We start from the raw sequence: 8,747 nt of genomic DNA on the forward strand, positions 1-8,747 counted from the left end.
TCTATCTATCTATCTATCTATCTATCTATCTATCTATCTATCTATCTATCTATCTATCTATCTATCTATCTATCTATCTATCTATCTATCTATCTATCTATCTATCTATCTATCTATCTATCTATCTATCTATCTATCTATCTATCTATCTATCTATATATCTATCTAGCTATCTAGCTAGCTAGCTAGCTAGCTAGCTAGCTATCTAGCTAGATAGATAGATAGCTATCTATGTAGCTATCTATGTAGCTATCTATGTAGCTATCCAGCTATCTATGATAAAATTCAATCTGTAAGGACATTTCACATTAGCAACTGTATAATGAAAAGTCGTGAATGTGTATGCAGTTTGCAGCTTTGTCTACCCATATCAAGAAACGATTATACCACAGACTCCCCAATCCTTGCATATATTTTTCAAAGATGTTGAGCCAGGTCACATTATTATTTGGCCTAAAGCGGGATGGGCTGTGATGAGATGAGGATTGTATACATACGTCACTGTTAGGGAGTGTTTATCTCTCTCCTTGTGTGGGAATTTACAGAAACACCTCGCAAGGTACAAACAACAGTGACCTGGAAAAATAGTCGAAATTCCACAAACATACCAAAGAATCAGTGTGGTTGAGCTGACAATACACACAGACACAGAAGTAAAGACAGAGGTGTGGGAAACAGGAGGTCAGGGTCACATTGTGTCGGTCTAACACGAGTAGACCCCAGAGAGTAAAACCAGCTGACAATTGTGGATGCGGACACAAATGATGATACTATGGTCACCCGAAAATCATGAAAAAAATAACATTACAAAGTTAGTAATCCTAAAAATGCAATACAAAATCCAGAAGTTCAACAACTTAGAATATTAAGGAAACTCGAAATATTATCATAAACATTTTACAAAAACAGGTCAACCGTGATTAATCCTGAGCTCACCTGAACCATTGTGTCCTTTTCAATCAATATCATGTAATAAAAAGGAGCTGCTTGTCTTACACTCTGCAAGCACAAACTTAAGCAAAAACAATGAATTTTCTCCGTAATATGCTGGCGAAAGTTATTAGTCAGTTATTTGAATGACATTTGGTCAGTCGCAATTAAATGGCATTCATATTGTGCATTTTAACCTAACAAGTCCCTCAAAGTGTTTTACATTCAACTACTCATTTACAGGGTGTCACTGAAATCAAATAAAAGCTCGTATCCAGGTTATGTAAAGCCATGTAAACACACAGAGAAACCCAATTATGGTCTTAGTCCGACTGCAGATAATCCAAATAAAATGATTGGGTTGTTTCTTTCATTTTCAGATTAATGCATGCACATGCACATGCACAGTTTCTCCATCCGAGATTTTTTTCTTTGTCATGGCTGCGAAAAACTGTGTACAAAGAATACATAAAAAACTTAGAATTACTCACTAAACATGCCTCAAGTGTATTGTTTGATTTCTCCGTAACATTTTCCTTTTATTTTCTGTCCGACAGTAAATATTGCCATTGTTGTCTCCATATACTGTATGTAGTTTAAATCTATACTTCTTGAATGCCACATATGAGCACAACTTGTAGACACACTAGACGCAGCCATGGAGCACATTTTTGGAGCGAGGATGAAACAAGCACAGTACTTGGTTGATTTTGTTGAGTGACATGAATAAAACTATCCAATTTTATGTCAAAAGTTAAATGCAGAAACAATGCCAAGTATACGGAGATGTTTGTTCGTCACCAGACATGTGGATGCTCCATATGGATTCCTCCAAAAACTACAATTATGTGCCTAGTCTGACAGTTCCCTGCATGTAAACATAGTCTCTGATTGAGCAGTGTCAGGAATAATTCAGGATTCAGTACCTTAACTAAGGATATTTTGACATGATCAAAGTGATCAATACCTACACTTTTTTCAGTTGAAGGATAATCATATTTACCGCTGATCAACCCCACTCCAAGTCATTTTGGTTTGGCTCCATTGCACCCATTTTCTGTGGCCCTTATCCTCAGTAGGGTCGAGGGGGTGCACAAGGCCATCCCAGCTTTCTTTGGGCAAGTGTCAGGGGACACCTTAAACTGGTTGCCAGCCAGTCGCAGGGTAGAGAGTGACAGACAACTCACTCGCTCATTCACACCTAGGGACAATTTGAACCGACCAATTAACCTAAAATGCATGTTTTTGGGATGTGGGATGAAACTGGAGTGCCCGGAAGAAACCCACGCAGGCATAGGGAGAACATGCAAAATCCACACGGGGAGCCTGCGGTAGCTGAAATTGAACCCTGGACCTCCGCACCGTGCTAACCACCCTATTACATGAACAAAAATGTATATAAATATACATGGTTGCATGAGGTATAGCGCTCACTTTGGGACTGGTTCAATTGCTGGCTCCTCTGAGTTAAATCTCAAAGTGCCCTTGGGCAAGACACTGAACCTCCTAATGCTTTGATAAGCAGGTGTTGCTGCTATCGGTGTGTGGAAGAGTGTCTTCAGTGACTTAAAAAGCGCTATATGAATAAAGACCATTTACCAGTATACAGTAATCAAATTACATGTTTTAATGTATTGAGCTTGAGTGTACGAAAATAGAACTGAAATACTATTTTACATAACATTTTCCATGCCTATTGTCAGTTACTGCTTTGAGCTCTCTTGCAGACAGAAAGGACACTGTACAGTAGCCTTAGTCACTTGGTAAACAGAGGTAAACAGAGCATGTCTCAGCTTGAGATGGAGGAATACCGAGCAGAAAACGTTTACACAGAGCTGACATGGGAACAATATCATTTCACTTTTACAATGAAGTGCTGGTGGAAGAAAAACAAAGGACAAAAAGTAAGCTGTCCGTTTTGCAACTAAGAAATACATTTTTTTCTTATGCATTGTTCCCTCTGAGGCTAAAATTCAGTCAAAAGCTATGAAAATAATTTTACTGATGACATTTTGTTCTACTATACACTGCATTGTAAGGAAATCGCATTTCTAATGTTGCAAATATGATTGCTTTTGACAGGGGAACATGTAAATTAAACCTGTTTGATGTGTTACAATGACAGTTTAGTCAATCATAATTCTGCAGTCTGATAAGCTTCACTTGGATTTATGAGGTTTATGCCATTTGTCTTGGTTTGAGAGGCAGGGCACATGGGCGATTGACAGTCTGCAACTAACATACCATAAAAGTGTTTCAAGGATATCCTGGGTGGAAACCATAGTACATGAGAAAATTCCCAGTGGCACAGAAGAGCATATAACGAGCACACGTTAAATCGCACCACCTATACTCTTAAACTTTGGACACTTTTGTCAAACATTAGTTAAAACTTCACAAGTAATTTAAAAAAGGATCAGGCCTGTTTGAAAAATAGAAATCTGATTGTTCCTTTCTGTCTTAGGTTGGCGTTTAAAGGTGTGCAAGGTCTAAACGAATGTCATGCTTGCCGTAGCAATGCATGGCTGTAACATGAAAAATAACTAAATTCAAACGCTAAATAAAATAACACATAGACCTCAGTACCTTGGTATGATATATTTGTATTCGGTGTCAGTCACACTCTGATTTGACTTGCCTTCCCAACCAGAGGTTCTAGTCCCCTGTAACATAGTAGGAACAGATATTCAAAATTAAAAATAAACACATTGTTTATTCAATGAAAATAAGGCATTTATTCATTTTCCAGGCACTTGTCCTACCTAGGATTACAAGCGTGCTTGAGCCTATCCCAGCTGTCTTCAGGCAGTGTGCAGGGGACCCCCTGGACTGGTTGCTAGCCAGTACGGGACAGAGTGAGAAAGACAACCGGTGATTCATACCTAGGGAAGATTTAAACCTGCCAAATTGCCAATCAACCTCCCATGCATTTTTTAGTATGTGGGAGGAAATCGTAGTGCCCGGAGAAAATCATCTCAGGAATGGCGAGACCATGCAGACTCCACAGAGAAGGACAAATAGCTAAAATTAAACCCTCTGAACTGTGATGCCAACATGATAATATGAAAATCAAATACACAAACATTTCTCTACAGTACCAATTTACACATGTAATTGCTAGTCAATCTGATGACCAGTGGTTGTGGTAATGTTTCAGTTTAGTGGTGGATTTGTTTACATATAGGGAATACTGTCTTTGGATTGAGATTACATTCAGGTTTTTGGACAAATCTGATTAATCAATTTACATGACTAATGAAAAGAGTTAGCACCATAAACATGGCATTTGGGAATAACCTGATTAGAAGGGGCAAAACACAAGCAACTTCATTACTCAAATTGACATTGTTTCCGTATTTAACTTTTTACAAAAAAATGAGAGACAACCATTTCACTCACCACAATCAATAGAATGCTGTAGTTCCTACTCTAAAAGCTTCCTTAGTTGTTGTATCACATGTAGAGCACAGCTATACTTGTTTTACGTATTGGTACAAGTCACATTTTTTCTGTTGTCACAGTACAAAAAACAAAAAAGTCGCTGAAATATCAACACAAATTCTTGTTCAATTTGCTTCTTACTAAAAGATCATGGCTGAATGCTGCAATAACAAAGTGGCAAAAATAGCTTAATTTCAGAGAAGAAATTAAGCTATGCTTATACCATTGGATAAACTGAGAGGATTTATATCAATGGTTCCCAAACTTTTGCAGGCTGGCGCCCCTTGGCTCCCAGGTGAATTCTCCAATTGTATGAGGCTTACTAGATCTAGCGATCCGCAAAACGATGTTGTAGGACCGTCAGTAGATTGTTGTAAAGTGCTGGCAAATTTATTTCTGATGGTTTTCTGTTTCCGAACCTTGTCTCGGAGTGACTGAAAATATGCCAAGTTTTTGTCTGCTTTATCAGAGTGTATTATCTTCAAATGTTCCAAAAGCTTCGAAGGTTTCATAGCTTCATTTGAAAACACTCCATCACAAAGTAGACACATTGGTTGCTGTTGGTTGTGTGGTGCTGCGACAAGTCCATATTTCAGATGTTCCACACTATACTGCTGACACTTCTTTTTGGTTGCTGTACCAAGGCTATACTTTATCCTGGAGCAAAAAAAACAAAACCATGTAAAATACAGCATTTTATCGCATTTCATAATAGACAAAAAATGACAACATTCAAGGTATGAAAAGCAAGTTTACCCTCTCACGTATTCATTTTCCTTCATTTACACAAAGAAAATGGAGGACGTGATCAAAGGCACGCCACCCTCATCACCCACACAATAACAGATGGGCGAGCACAGATATATGCACTTACATACTCATTCACACACTGGTACAAAGTCATATGTCCTGCTGCAGCATACAAATCTTTGAACAAACGTTCGAACTTCTGACTTCGACTTTGGACCGCCAACCCCCCAGATTTCCTGGCGGGTCTGAGGCTTCGAAAGATGCGTTGGTGGTCGCGTTGAATAGTCTGATGGCTTCAATAAAGGTTTCAATGGATCCTAACCAGCAAGGCCACGAGACTAGCAGATTGTCAGGCAGTGCAACGAACAGAGGAAGGGGTGAGAGTGGACGCTCCATCCAATATTATGTTCAATAAAGCACTTGGAAACCGGCTCTGTGCTAACTGTAGTTTATTTACAGTAGGCTCGGTCCCTCAAATCAAGTTAATTTGTCGGGCTCGGGCTGGGCCTGGCCTTGCTACTCGCAGGTCGGGTCGGGCTGGATTTTTTTATGCCCGACCTTACCTCTAATAAACAAGTAGTCTATTAATGAGAAGTGTAACTCAATTTCTTTAATCGGACTATTGAACATTGAAATAAGTGCAAATAAATGCAAACATAATGCCTGTGTGTAAAAGTAGTGACTACTGTATGTTGGGTGACATTTGCAAAGAACTAGCACAAGCAACATGCAACCTCTAATGCTCGCTCCTGGCAGATGTGGCTTCTACCAACATTTTGCACTAGTCCCACTCAACATTGAAAATATGCCGAGAGGAAAGCCCCGCTCGTGGTGGGTCTGATCAGCAACCGCAACATTGGGCTGCTAACTACATTTCTCATGATTAATAATCATGGCTGCAGGAAGCAGTTCCAATATATACAAAAAAGTCTGTTAGCAATTAGATATGGTTAGATTAGTTGTATTCATTTATGTATTTATTTATGATAAATTTGTGATTGACATGAACATGGGCCAAACAACTAGCTTGCTGATAAGGTAATAAAGGTCTTCTTGTGACAAGAAAAAACCTTGAATGGATTGTGACGCCAAAAATGTTCATGGATCCACTACTCCAGCAAGCCTTTGAAGCTCAGTGGCAGATTTTGATCCAGCTCAGACTCCTTTCGTGCGAAGACTGTGTGGGGCGGTATTAGTTTCAGCACAGAACATAGTTAAGTGCATATTCAATGTTCGCGTGCAAAGTGTGCACGTGCGCATAAATACATTTTTAGACATCGTAAAATCATAAATCAGGCCCCGATCCGCAAATGTTGCTTTACCAGTGGAATGCATGGATTAAAGAGCAAAAGCAGGTAGACTTCAGTTTCCAAACAGGCTACGCCCAATTCTAGATGAAATTTCAAACTTAAAGCCACAGTGTGTAATATTTGACAACTAGATGGCACTTTTGTCTGAGGCAAACGAAAAAGAGTGCCACAGTAAGCAGCTAGGTGGCAGACAGACATGGTGACTTCTAGGTAGGGAATACAAATTTCTCGACCTATGATTTCTCATGAAAATTAATATTGGTAGGATAGTTCATGTATTTTTGGCTAGCAATTAAATTAGCGTTTGTTTTTCTGAATGCAACTTTTTTGTACCACTAGAAGGCACTAAATATTACACACAGTTCCTTTAAATACAAGCAAAGTGTTGTCCCTACGACAACTGTTTTTGTTAATAAATACCAGGCTATAAAAAGATGTAATTTCATTAAGAAGTTTTTAAAATGGATATTTCGTGCTTGTTTCAACTTTAAATAGAAGAATATAGTAAAATAAAACCAATTACTACGTTATACAATTTTTGTGTTTTCTGTGTCATTTTCTGCTCTTTGTTTGGGTAGCCATCAGTAGTTACACACAGGCTCGTGGTTTATGTCAGACCTGGTGCGACAGCTTGCTGTAGTGTAAAGCAGCCCCCTGCCTCTGCTAAAATAACCTATTGCTCTACTGTAATTGCTGTACATAATAATAACCCCAAAACGCTCTTCGACGCTGTTGCATCACCAACGAGGTAACATTATTCCAGATGGTTCTACCCATTCAGCTTATGACTTTATGGTGTTCTTTATAAGAAGATTCATCGTGTCTAGGAAGAGATTTGTAATGACCATATAACTACGCCACATGTCAAAGATCTGGAAATTATGGTTGCACGGGATGGTGGCTGTCTGGTGATTTTTTTTCCCCTTACGGGCTCGCTAGTAAAAGATCTTGTCGGGTACTTGGGTCTTCAATTTTAAATTCCATCAATATATCGCTCTCTTCAGGAGTTGTTCCAGCTGATTTTAAGTCTGCTGTTGACCTGTGTCAAACTTACTGTTTCTTTCTAACGTACTTGAAAAAGTTATGGCCCAGTAGCTGAATGATTTTGCCTGAGAATAATCTTTTTGAATTTATGCATTCAGGATTCAGGGCTAATCACTCTACTGAGACAGCGCTGGTTAAGGTGACCAACGATCTTCTCCTGGCAATGGACTCTGCTTCATCATTGTTTTTGCTACATGATCTCAGTGCTGCCTTTGACACTGTGGACCATAATATTTTATTAGATCAGGAGGATCAGGTTCGAGAGCGTTCTCTATTCGGCACCCTGTGAAGTGGAACGCTCCACCCTCTGAGATTAGATCTTCAACCTTAGTAGAACTGTTTAAATATAGGGTTAAAATAAACTTATATTCTATAGCTTATGATTGATATTTTTTTTATGTTGATGTCTGTGCATTGTTTGTGTATGCCCTTGCAACATCCATTGCAGCCTGCTCATCCTGGAATGAGGATTACCTCATGTGTAGACCCTTCTCGAGGCTTCTTATCTTCCTTGTGCTAAGGTTTTGAAATTTTCCTTGCCCTCATGTAAGTGATAGATCAAGTCAAGTACTGTTTTTTTGTATATCCCTTAATCATAGGAAGGCTCAAAGGGCTGCACGAACCACAATCTATTGATATACTCCAAAAATACTGTAAAACTAAAACTAAAGTAATAAACAAAAATACTAAAGGGATACTAGATATACAACAACAAATATACTATCAGGGGATAGTACTAATAATAGTCTGTAATCTGCACAGCCTTTTGAGATTTATGTGAATAAGGGCTATACGAATAAACATGACTTGATTTCTAATTTGTCCCCATCCATGTCAAAGGGTTATCAAGACAATGCTGTAAGCTTCTAAACGTGTTTATATGATGTAAAAACAACAATATCTTGCAATAGTTAAGACATATGTAACGTTTATGTACTTTATTTTCATTAATTTGTTTGCTCCTAGTCTCAATGTATTGTATTGTAGTCTGCAGTTTTCACCATTCGGAGAAGGAAATAGAGCTTGAGTTACACGTCCACTGAGGTCACGTTCCATCCTTGTTGGTTTAGTTTGGGGTCATATCAATGGTACTACAAACAATAACACAAGGATACTTCAGCAACACAACAAATGTTTTGATACTGGGTCATTACATGTATCACCAAAAGAGAAACAATATACGAACAATTTAAAAAAAGAAAAACGTTACTTGAAGGTTGTTTTTATTGTAGCATTAGTTGCTTTTATTCACACGAAAACTTAATACTCACA

The sequence above is a fragment of the Urocampus carinirostris genome, chromosome 3, assembly GCF_059441175.1.
Source record: "Urocampus carinirostris isolate Australia breed hairy pipefish chromosome 3, RoL_Ucar_1.0, whole genome shotgun sequence".
Lineage (NCBI taxonomy): Eukaryota > Metazoa > Chordata > Actinopteri > Syngnathiformes > Syngnathidae > Urocampus > Urocampus carinirostris.